Here is a 9,706-nt window from a genome sequence, read left to right as displayed (position 1 = left end):
ACCTCAGATGATCCGCCCGCCTTGGCCTCCCAAAGTGCTGGGATTCCAGGCCCGACCCACCATACCCAGCCTGCTCCTGGAACTTTTAGGTAATCACATAATTAGATAGACGCATACAGTTAGGTAAACTCGCAGAGAGTGAGGGAGTTTATGGTGAAAAAGGGGAGGACATGGTGTTTCAAAGAAAGTGCATTTCTTTTTTTTTTTTTTTTGAGATGGAGTCTTGCTCTGTCACCCAGGCTGGAGTGCAGTGGCGCCATCTCAGCTCACTGCAAGCTCCGCCTCCCGGGTTCAGGCCATTCTCCTGCCTCAGCCTCCCCAGTAGCTGGGACTACAGGCGCCCGCCACCACGCCCAGCTAATTTTTTTTTTTTTTTGTATATTTAGTAGAGACAGGGTTTCATCATGTTAGCCAGGATGGTCTCGATCTCCTGACCTCGTGATCCGCCCGTCTCGGTCTCCCAAAGTGCTGGGAGTACAGGCGTGAGCCACCGCGCCCGGCCAAGAAAGTGCATTTCAAGGCCGGGCGCGGTGGCTCACGCCTGTACTCCCAGCACTTTGGGAGGCCAAGGTGGGTGGATCACCTGAGGTCAGGAGTTTGAGACCAGCCTGCCCAACATGGTGAATCCCTGGCTCTACTAAAAATACAAAAATTAGCCGGGCATAGCGGGGGCCTGTAATCCCAGCTACTAGGGAGGCTGAGGCAGGAGAATCAGTCGAACCCGGGAGATGAAAGTTGCCGTGAGCTGAGATAGCACCACCGCACTCCAGCCTGGGCAATAGAGTGACATTCCATCTCAAAAAAAAAAAAAAAAAAAAAAACAGCATTCCAGGAAACTATTTCGCTCTCAGTTAGTTGCTTTCTTTTTTCCTTTTCTAAATAAAAACTCAGACTGCTGTGAGTTTCACTTTTTCTTTTTTTAGCTTAAATACACATCTCTCCATCACTGGATGCCTTATGCAAACTAGCCAAGAGCCCCTGTTTTGCTGATTTGTTTAAAAAAAAAAAAAAGACAGCCTTTATTTGGTAAGTCATTAAATCCAAAGCCCAGATTTTCTGCATCTAAAAAAATGAATCTAGGCCAGGCATGGTGGCTCATGCCTGTAATTCCAGCACTTTGGGAGGCTGACATATGAGGTTTGCCTGAGGCCAGGAGTTTGAGACACATACCACCATCTCTGCAAAAAAAAGAAAAAGAAAAAAACAGAATTGCTGGGTCCGGTGGGGCACTGAGTAGCTGGGACCGCTAGGACAGCTACTCAGGAGGCTGAGGTGGGAGGATCACTTGAGTCCAGAAGGTCAAGGCTGAAGTGAGCTACGATTTTCACTCACTTTCACTACGATAACCACTGCACTGCAGCTGGCTAAGTTTTGTATCTTTGGTAGAGACGGGGTTTCACCATGTTGGCCAGGCTGGTCTCAAACTCCTGACCTCTGGTGATCTACCCGCCTCAGCCTCCCAAAATGCTGGGATTACAGCGCCAGTCACCATGCTTGGCCTTCTTTGGGGTCTTTGTTTTGCTTTGGGGCTTAAGCTAGTTTCAGTCATGATTTTGGCCTCTACTGATGGGACCCCTTTTTTTTTTTTTTGAGACGGAGTCTGGCTCTGTCGCCCGGGCTGGAGTGCAGTGGCCGGATCTCAGCTCACTGCAAGCTCTGCCTCCCGGGTTTATGCCATTCTCCTGCCTCAGCCTCCCGAGTAGCTGGGACTACAGGCGCCCGCCACCTCGCCCGGCTAGTTTTTTGTATTTTTAGTAGAGATGGGGTTTCACTGTGTTAGCCAGGATGGTCTCGATCTCCTGACCTCGTGATCCGCCCGTCTCGGCCTCCCAAAGTGCTGGGATTACAGGCTTGAGCCACCGCGCCCGGCCAGGACCCCTTTTTTAATTGACATTGTTCTTTATCCAGAACCTTTCAAAAGTAATGTGACCCACAGCCTGTGTGCTGGCTCACACCTGTAATCCCAGGACTTTGGGAGGCTCAGGCAGAAGGATTGCTTGAGTCTAGGAATTTGAGATTGCCGTGGGTAACATAGCAAGACTTTGTCTCTTTCTTTCTTTTTCTTTTTTTTTTTTTTAAAAAGAAAAAAGGGCCGGGCGCGGTGGCTCAAGCCTGTAATCCCAGCACTTTGGGAGGCCGAGACGGGCGGATCACGAGGTCAGGAGATCAAGACCATCCTGGCTAACACGGTGAAACCCCGTCTCTACTAAAAAGTACAAAAAACTAGCCGGGCGAGGTGGCGGGCGCCTGTAGTCCCAGCTACTCAGGAGGCTGAGGCAGGAGAATGGCGGGAACCCGGGAGGCGGAGCTTGTAGTGAGCTGAGATCTGGCCACTGCACCCCAGCCTGGGCGACAGAGCGAGACTCCGTCTCAAAAAAAAAAAAAAAAAAAAAAAAAAAAAAAAAAAGAAAAAAGAACATAGCTGGGAGTGGTGGCGCCTGTAGTCTCAGCTACGCTCCGGGAGACTGTGGCAGAAGAATGGCTTGAGCCCAGGAGGCAGAGGTTGCAGTGAGCTGAGATCATACCAATGCCGCTTCACTGCAGCCTGGGTGACAGCCAGACTGTCTCAAAAGAAAAAACAAACGGAATGTGACCCTCACAACTCATAGTAATGGGTCAGGGTCTGGCATCGAAATATTGCAAAATCATGGAGTTGGCTCCCCAATCGTGAGCTTAGTGGACGCAGAGAATCAGCCAGAAAACTAGGTCAGCCACTGGCGGGCTGAGTAGCTATAAGCTACAGATGGCCGGGCGCGGTGGCTCAAGCCTGTAATCCCAGCACTTTGGGAGGCCGAGACGGGCGGATCACGAGGTCAGGAGATCGAAACCATCCTGGCTAACACGGTGAAACCCCGTCTCTATTAAGAAATACAAAAAACTAGCCGGGCGAGGTGGCGGGCGCCTGTAGTCCCAGCTACTCGGGAGGCTGAGGCCGGAGAATGGCGTGAACCCGGGAGGCGGAGCTTGCAGTGAGCTGAGATCCGGCCACTGCACTCCAGCCTGGGCGACAGAGCGAGACTCCGTCTCAAAAAAAAAAAAAAAAAAAAAAAAAAAAAGCTACAGATATTCAAGAAATGACCAGGGCCGAGCTCAGAGGATCACACATGTAATCCCAGCACTTTGGGAGGCCAAGGTGGAAGGATCGCTTGAGCCCAGGTGTTTGAGACCAGCCTGGGCAACATAGTGAGAACTTGTCTCTACACAAATTTTTTTTTTTTTTTTTTTTTGAGACAGAGTCTCGCTCTGTCGCCCAGGCTGGAGTGCAGTGGCCGGATCTCAGCTCACTGCAAGCTCCGCCTCCCGGGTTCTCGCCATTCTCCTGCCTCAGCCTCCTGAGTAGCTGGGACTACAGGCGCCCACCACCTCGCCCGTTTAGTTTTTTGTATTTTTAGTAGAGACGGGGTTTCACCGGCTTAGCCAGGATGGTCTCGATCTCCTGACCTCGTGATCTGCCCGTCTCGGCCTCCCAAAGTGCTGGGATTACAGGCGTGAGCCACTGCGCCCGGCCAAGGATGTCTCACTTCTTTCAGCTCCACCAGAGAAGGATGTTTTGGTGTTTTTTGTTTTGTTTTGTTTTTGAGATGGAGTCTCGCTCTGTTGCCCAGGCTGGAGTGACGCCATCGACATTCACTGCAACCCCCACCTCCCAGGTTCAAGCAATTCTTGTGCCTCAGTCTCCGGAGTAGTTGCGATTACAGGCGCGCCACCCACACCCAGCTAATTTTTGGATTTTTAGTAGAGATGGGGGTTCACCGTGATGGCCAGGCTGGTCTGGAACTCCTGACCTCAGGTGATCCTCCCGCTTCAGCTACCTAAAGAGCTAGGATTACAGGCGTGAGTCAACGTGCTGCCAGCCTTGGTGGTTTTTGTTTTTTTTTTTTTTTGAGACAGTCTCTCTCCGTCGCCCAGGCTGGAGTGCAGTGGCGCGACCTCGGCTCACTGCAAGCTCCGCCTCCCGGGTTCACGCCATTCTCCTGCCTCAGCCTCCCGAGTAGCTGGGACTATAGGCGCCCGCCACCTCGCCCGGCTAGGTTTTTGTATTTTTTAGTAGAGACGGGGTTTCACCACGTTAGCCAGGATGGTCTCGATTTCCTGACCTCGTGATCCGCCTGTCTCGGCCTCCCAAAGTGCTGGGATTACAGGCATGAGCCACCATGCCTGGCCTTGGGGTTTTTTTGTTTTTTTGTTTTTTTTAGATAAGATCTGGCTCTGTCACCCAGGCTGGACTGCAGTTGTGCAGTCACAGCTCACTGCGGCCTCTGCCTCCCAGGCTCGAGCGATCCTCCCACCTCAGCCTCTCACATAGCTGCGAGCGCAGATGTGCCCCGTCACACCTGGCTAATTTTTGTTGTGGTTGAAATTTTTGTAGAGTCGAGGTCTTGCTGTGCTGCCTGGGCTGGACTTTCGTTCTCTGTGGTATCCCTATTGTCCAGCATGCCTGTGGGCAGCCCTTATTGCTGTTATCCTGGCAAGGTAAGTAAGATCGCCCCTGCCTCTCCTGGGAGCCCTGCACCAGCCTCCCGGACCCTCCCAAGAGCAAGCGGACACGGTTGCCACCTACCGACCAAAGGCAGCTGCGCCCCAGTCATGGGGCTTCTGGCTGGATGTTAGAAGCACGTGTTCACACCCTTTCCCAGAAGGTCCACACCCACCACACTGGGCTGGGGTGGGCGGGAGACAGGGCTGGCAACAGAGAACAATCACACTCCCTGATCAGCGTAAAAAGCTCTGTGCTAACACTGGGGTCAAAAATGGAGTCTGTGGACCGGGCGCGGTGGCTCACACCTGTAATCCCAGCACTTTGGGAGGCCGAGGCAGGTGGATCATGAGGTCAGGAGATCGAGACCATCCTGGCGAACACGATGAAACCCCGTCTCTACTAAACATACAAAAAAATTAGCCGGGCGTGGTGGCGGGCGCCTGTAGTCCCAGCTACTTGGGAGGCTGAGGCAGGAGAATCGTGTGTACCCGGGAGGCAGAGGTTGCAGTGAGCTGAGATTATGCCAATGCATTCCAGCCTGGGTGACAGTGCCAGACTCCACCTCAAAAAAAAAAAAAAAAAAAAAAAGAGACCTCTGTCTCTTTTGGCAGAGACAGAAGTCTCTCTTAGTTGCCCAGGCTGGTCTTGAACTCCTAGGCTCACGTGATCCTCCTGCCCTGCCTGCCAGACTGCTGGGATTATAGGCGTGACCCGAGGCACTCGGCCTGGAGATAGGAAATCTCTGTGATCCAGGCTGGAGTGCGACGGGAGCTGATCACGGTTCATCACAGCCTCAAACTCCTAGGCTCAAGTGATCCACCCACATTGGGCTCCGGAGTAGCTCAGACCACAGGCATGTGTCCCGACACCTGGCTAAACAAAATAATTTTTTTCTGTAGAGATGGGGTCTCGCTATGTTGCCCACACTAGTCTGAAACTCCTGGGTACCAGTGATCCTCCTGCCTTGGCCTCTCAAAGTATTTGGATTACAGGCTTGTACCACTGTGCTTGGCCCTCCCCCCAGAGACAGGACTTTTTAAAGAGATTATTAGGTTCAAATGACGTCCTGAGGGTGGGCCCAAATCCAATCTGACTTGTTTCTCTTTTTTTTTTTTTTTTTTTTTTTTTGAGACGGAGTCTCGCTGTGTCGCCCAGGCTGGAGTGCAGTGGCCGGATCTCAGCTCACTGCAAGCACTGGGTTTTTACGCCATTCTCCTGCCTCAGCCTCCCGAGTAGCCGGGACTACAGGCGCCCGCCACCTCGCCCGGCTAGTTTTTTGTATTTTTTAGTAGAGACGGGGTTTCACCGTGTTAGCCAGGATGGTCTCGAACTCCTGACCTCGTGATCCGCCCGTCTCGGCCTCCCAAAGTGCTGGGATTACAGGCTTGAGCCACCGCGCCCGGCCTGTTTCTCTTTAAGAAGCAATTATGGTCGGGCGTGGTGGCTCACACCTGTAATCCCAACACTTTGGGAGACCGAGGCGGGTGGATCCCCTGAGGTCAGGAGTTTGAGATCAACCTGGCCACCATGGTGAAAAATCTTGTCTCTACTGAAAATACAGAAATTAGCCAGGCGTGGTGGCAGGCACCTGTAATCCCAGCTACTTGGGAGACTGAGGTAGGAGAATCACTTGAACCTGCGAGGCGGAGGTGGCAGTGAGCCGAGATTGCGCCACTGCACCCCAGCCTGGGCGAGGGAGCAAGACTATGTCTAAAAAAAAAAAAAAAGGCTGGGCACGGTGGCTCATGCCTGTAATCCCAGCACTTTGGGAGGCCGAGGCGGGTGCATCACTTCAGATCAGGAGTTGAGACCAGACTGGCCAATATGGTGAAACCCCATCTCTACTAAAAATACAAAAATTAGCCAGGCATGGTGGTGTGCACCTGTAATCCCAGCTACTCGGAAGGCTGAGGCAGAAGAGTCGCTTGAACCCGGGCGGTGGAGGTTGCAGTGAGCCGAGATCGCGCCCCTGCGCTCCAGCCTGGGTGACAGAGTGAGACTCCGTCTCAAAAGAAAAAGAAAATAAATAAATAAGTTAAATAAACCCAATTCTTGTCGGGCTAGTGGGAGCAGAGGGTGCTGAGTCTGGTTGCCTCGAGGGGACGGGGCTGGGTGCCTACAGGGAAGGTCACTGGGAGGGTCCGCTGTCCTGGCCCTGCCCTTTCCCCGCATCTCTGACCGGGGGTTGGGTGATGCTATTTTAATATGACCCCCCCAACTTCCTTCCTTGTCGTGTCAGGAACCCACTTCCTGAGCGGGTCGCACTCTGTCCCCTGTGGGAGGGGTATCCCTCCGCAGGCCCAACGCCCCGACCCTGGAAGGAGGCCCCAAAAGAAGCCTGGCTGCGGAATCTTTGAGGCCGAGCTCAGAATGACAATACAGGGCCCCTTGTTTAAAACTTTTTAGGAATTTTTTTTTTTTTTTTTTCTGAGAGACGGTTTTTTTTCACTCTTGTTGCCCAGGCTGGAGTGCAATGGTGCTATCTCGGCTCACCACAACCTCTGCCTCCCGGGTTCAAGCAATTCTCCTGCCTCAGCCTCCCAAGTAGCTGGGATTACAGGTATGTGCCACCACGCTTGGCTAATTTTGAATTTTTAGTAGAGATGGGGTTTCGCCATGTTGGTCAGGCTGGTCTCAAACTCCCGACCTCAGGTGATCCACCTGCCTTGGCCTCCCAGAGTCCTGGGATCACAGGTGTGAGCCACCGCGCCCGGACTTTTTTTTTTTTTTTTTTTTTTTTTTTTATTGAGAGACAGAATCTTGCTCTGTCACCCAGGCTGGAATGCAGTGGCACGGTCTCAGCTCACTGCAACCTCTGCCTCCTGAGTTCAAGCAATTCTCCTGCCTCAGCTTCCGAAGTAGCTGGGTCTACAGGCATGCGCCACCACGCCCAGCTAATTTTTTTTTTTTTTTGAGACAGAGTCTGGCTTAGTGGCCCAGGCTGGAGTGCAGTGGCCAGATCTCAGCTCACTGCAAGCTCTGCCTCCTGGGTTTACACCATTCTCCTGCCTCAGCCTCCCGAGTAGCTGGGACTACAGGCGCTGCCACCTCGCCCAGCTAGTTTTTTGTATTTGTTTAGTAGAGACGGGGTTTCATCGTGTTAGCCAGGATAGTCTCAATCTCCTGACTTCGTGATCCTCCCGTCTCGGCCTCCCAAAGTGCTGGGATTACAGGCTTGAGCCATCTCGCCTGGCCACTAATTTTTGTTTTTTCAGTAGAGATGGGATTTCACCATGTTGATCAGGCTGGTCTCCAACTCCTGACCTCAGCTGATCCACCCGCTTGGACCTCCCAAAGTGCTGGGATTTCAGGCGTGAGCCACCGCACCTGGCCAATTTTTAGGAATTTTAAGACAACGACCACAGAGCATTATATCATGCCTAGGTTTGTCTGAGTGTGGGCCCCCAGAGGACCCCTCAGGCCTCTGCCTGCAAAGCTGGCGCGGACCAAAGCCCTCGTCTAACTCCATGGTTTTATGAACATCGATTTTTTTGGTTGTGGAAAAATATGCATAATATAAAGTTGATCATCTTAACCATTTTAAGTGCGCAGTTCAGCGGTATTAAACTCATTCACACGGTTGTGCGACCATCACCACCATCACCTCCAGAACTCTCTCATCTTTGCAAACTGAACCCCAGCCCCCATGAAACGCTCACACCCCATTCCCCTCCCCAGCCCCTGGCAGCCTCCATCCTACTTTATGTCTCTGTGAATCTGCAGACTCGAGGGACCTCCTAGGAGTGGATCACACAAGATGTGTCCTTTTGTGTCCGGCGCTTCCCGCCGAGTGTAACGTCCTCAGAGTGCATCCGCGTTGTGGCCTGAGTCAGAGCTTTGCTCTTTTTCATGGCTGCCTCGTGTTCCAGCGTGTGTACAGGCCATGCTGTGTTCACCCAGTCATCTGTCGATAGCCACTGGGACTGCTTCTGCCTTGTGGCTGTTGGGAATCAAGGTGCTACCGACATGGGTGTGCAAATATCTATGGAAATCCCTGTTTTCCATTATTTTTTTCAGACGGAGTCTCTTTCTGTCGCCCAGGCTGGAGTGCATTGGCGTAATCTCGGCTCACTGCAGCCTCCGCCTCCTGGGTTCAAGCGATTCTCCTGCCTCAGTCTCCTGAGTAGCTGGGTCTACAGGTGCACACCACCATGCCCGGCTAGTTTTTGTATTTTTAGTAGAGATGGGGTTTCACGATCTTGGCCAGGCTGGTATCAAACTCCTGACCTCGTGATCTGCCCGCCTCGGCCTCTCAAAGTGCTGGAAGTACAGGTATGAGCCACTGTGCCCAGGCCCATTCTTGTAAGTATATGCTGAAAAGTATAAATATTCATATTTAATCACAAAGCTTATTTAGAAATCTAGTTTTAGCCCGGGAGGCAGAGCTTGCAGTGAGCCAAGCTCACGCCACTGCACTCCAGCCCGGGTGACAGAGCGAGACTTTGTCTCAAAAAATAAAAAAAAAAGAAATCTCGTTTTAGGCCAGGTGCGGTGGGTCACGCCTGTCATCTCAGCACTTTGGGAGGCCAACAGGGCTACATCACTGGAGGTCAGGAGTTCTAGATCAGCCTGGCCAACATGGTGAAACCCTGTCTCTACTAAAAACGCAAAACTTATGGCCGGGCGCGGTGGCTCACGCCTGTAATCCCAGTACTTTGGGAGACCAAGGCGGGTGGATCATGAGGTCAGAAGATTGAGACCAGCCTGGCTAACACGGTAAAACGCCGATTCTACTAAAAATACAAAAAAAATACTAGCCGGGCCAGGTGGCGGCACCTGTAGTTCCAGCTACTCAGGAGGCTGAGGCAGGAGAATGGCGTGAACCCAGGAGGTGGAGGTTGCAGTAAGCCGGGATCGTGCCACTGCACTCCGGCCTGGGTGACAGAGTGAGACTCCGTCTCAAAAAAAAAAAAATTTTTTTTTGATGGGTGTGGTGGCAGGTGCCTGTAGAGAATCTTTTGAACCCGGGAGGCAGAGGTTTCAGTGAGCCGAGATAGGGCCACTGCACTCCGCTCCAGCCTGGGTGACCAAGTGAGACTACCAGTTTAAAAAAAAAAAAAAAAAGGGTCAGGCACGGTGGCTCATTCCTGTAATCCCAGCACTTTGGGACACCGAGGCAGGTGGATCACGAGGTCAGCTGTTTGAGACCAGCCTGATCAATATGGTGAAACCGCATGTCTACTAAAAACACAAGAAAATTACCTGGGCGTGGTGGCAGGCGCCTGT

This window comes from Macaca mulatta, chromosome 19, assembly GCF_049350105.2.
Source record: "Macaca mulatta isolate MMU2019108-1 chromosome 19, T2T-MMU8v2.0, whole genome shotgun sequence".
In the NCBI taxonomy this organism is placed as follows: domain Eukaryota; kingdom Metazoa; phylum Chordata; class Mammalia; order Primates; family Cercopithecidae; genus Macaca; species Macaca mulatta.
Note: the sequence above shows the minus strand (reverse complement) of the source record.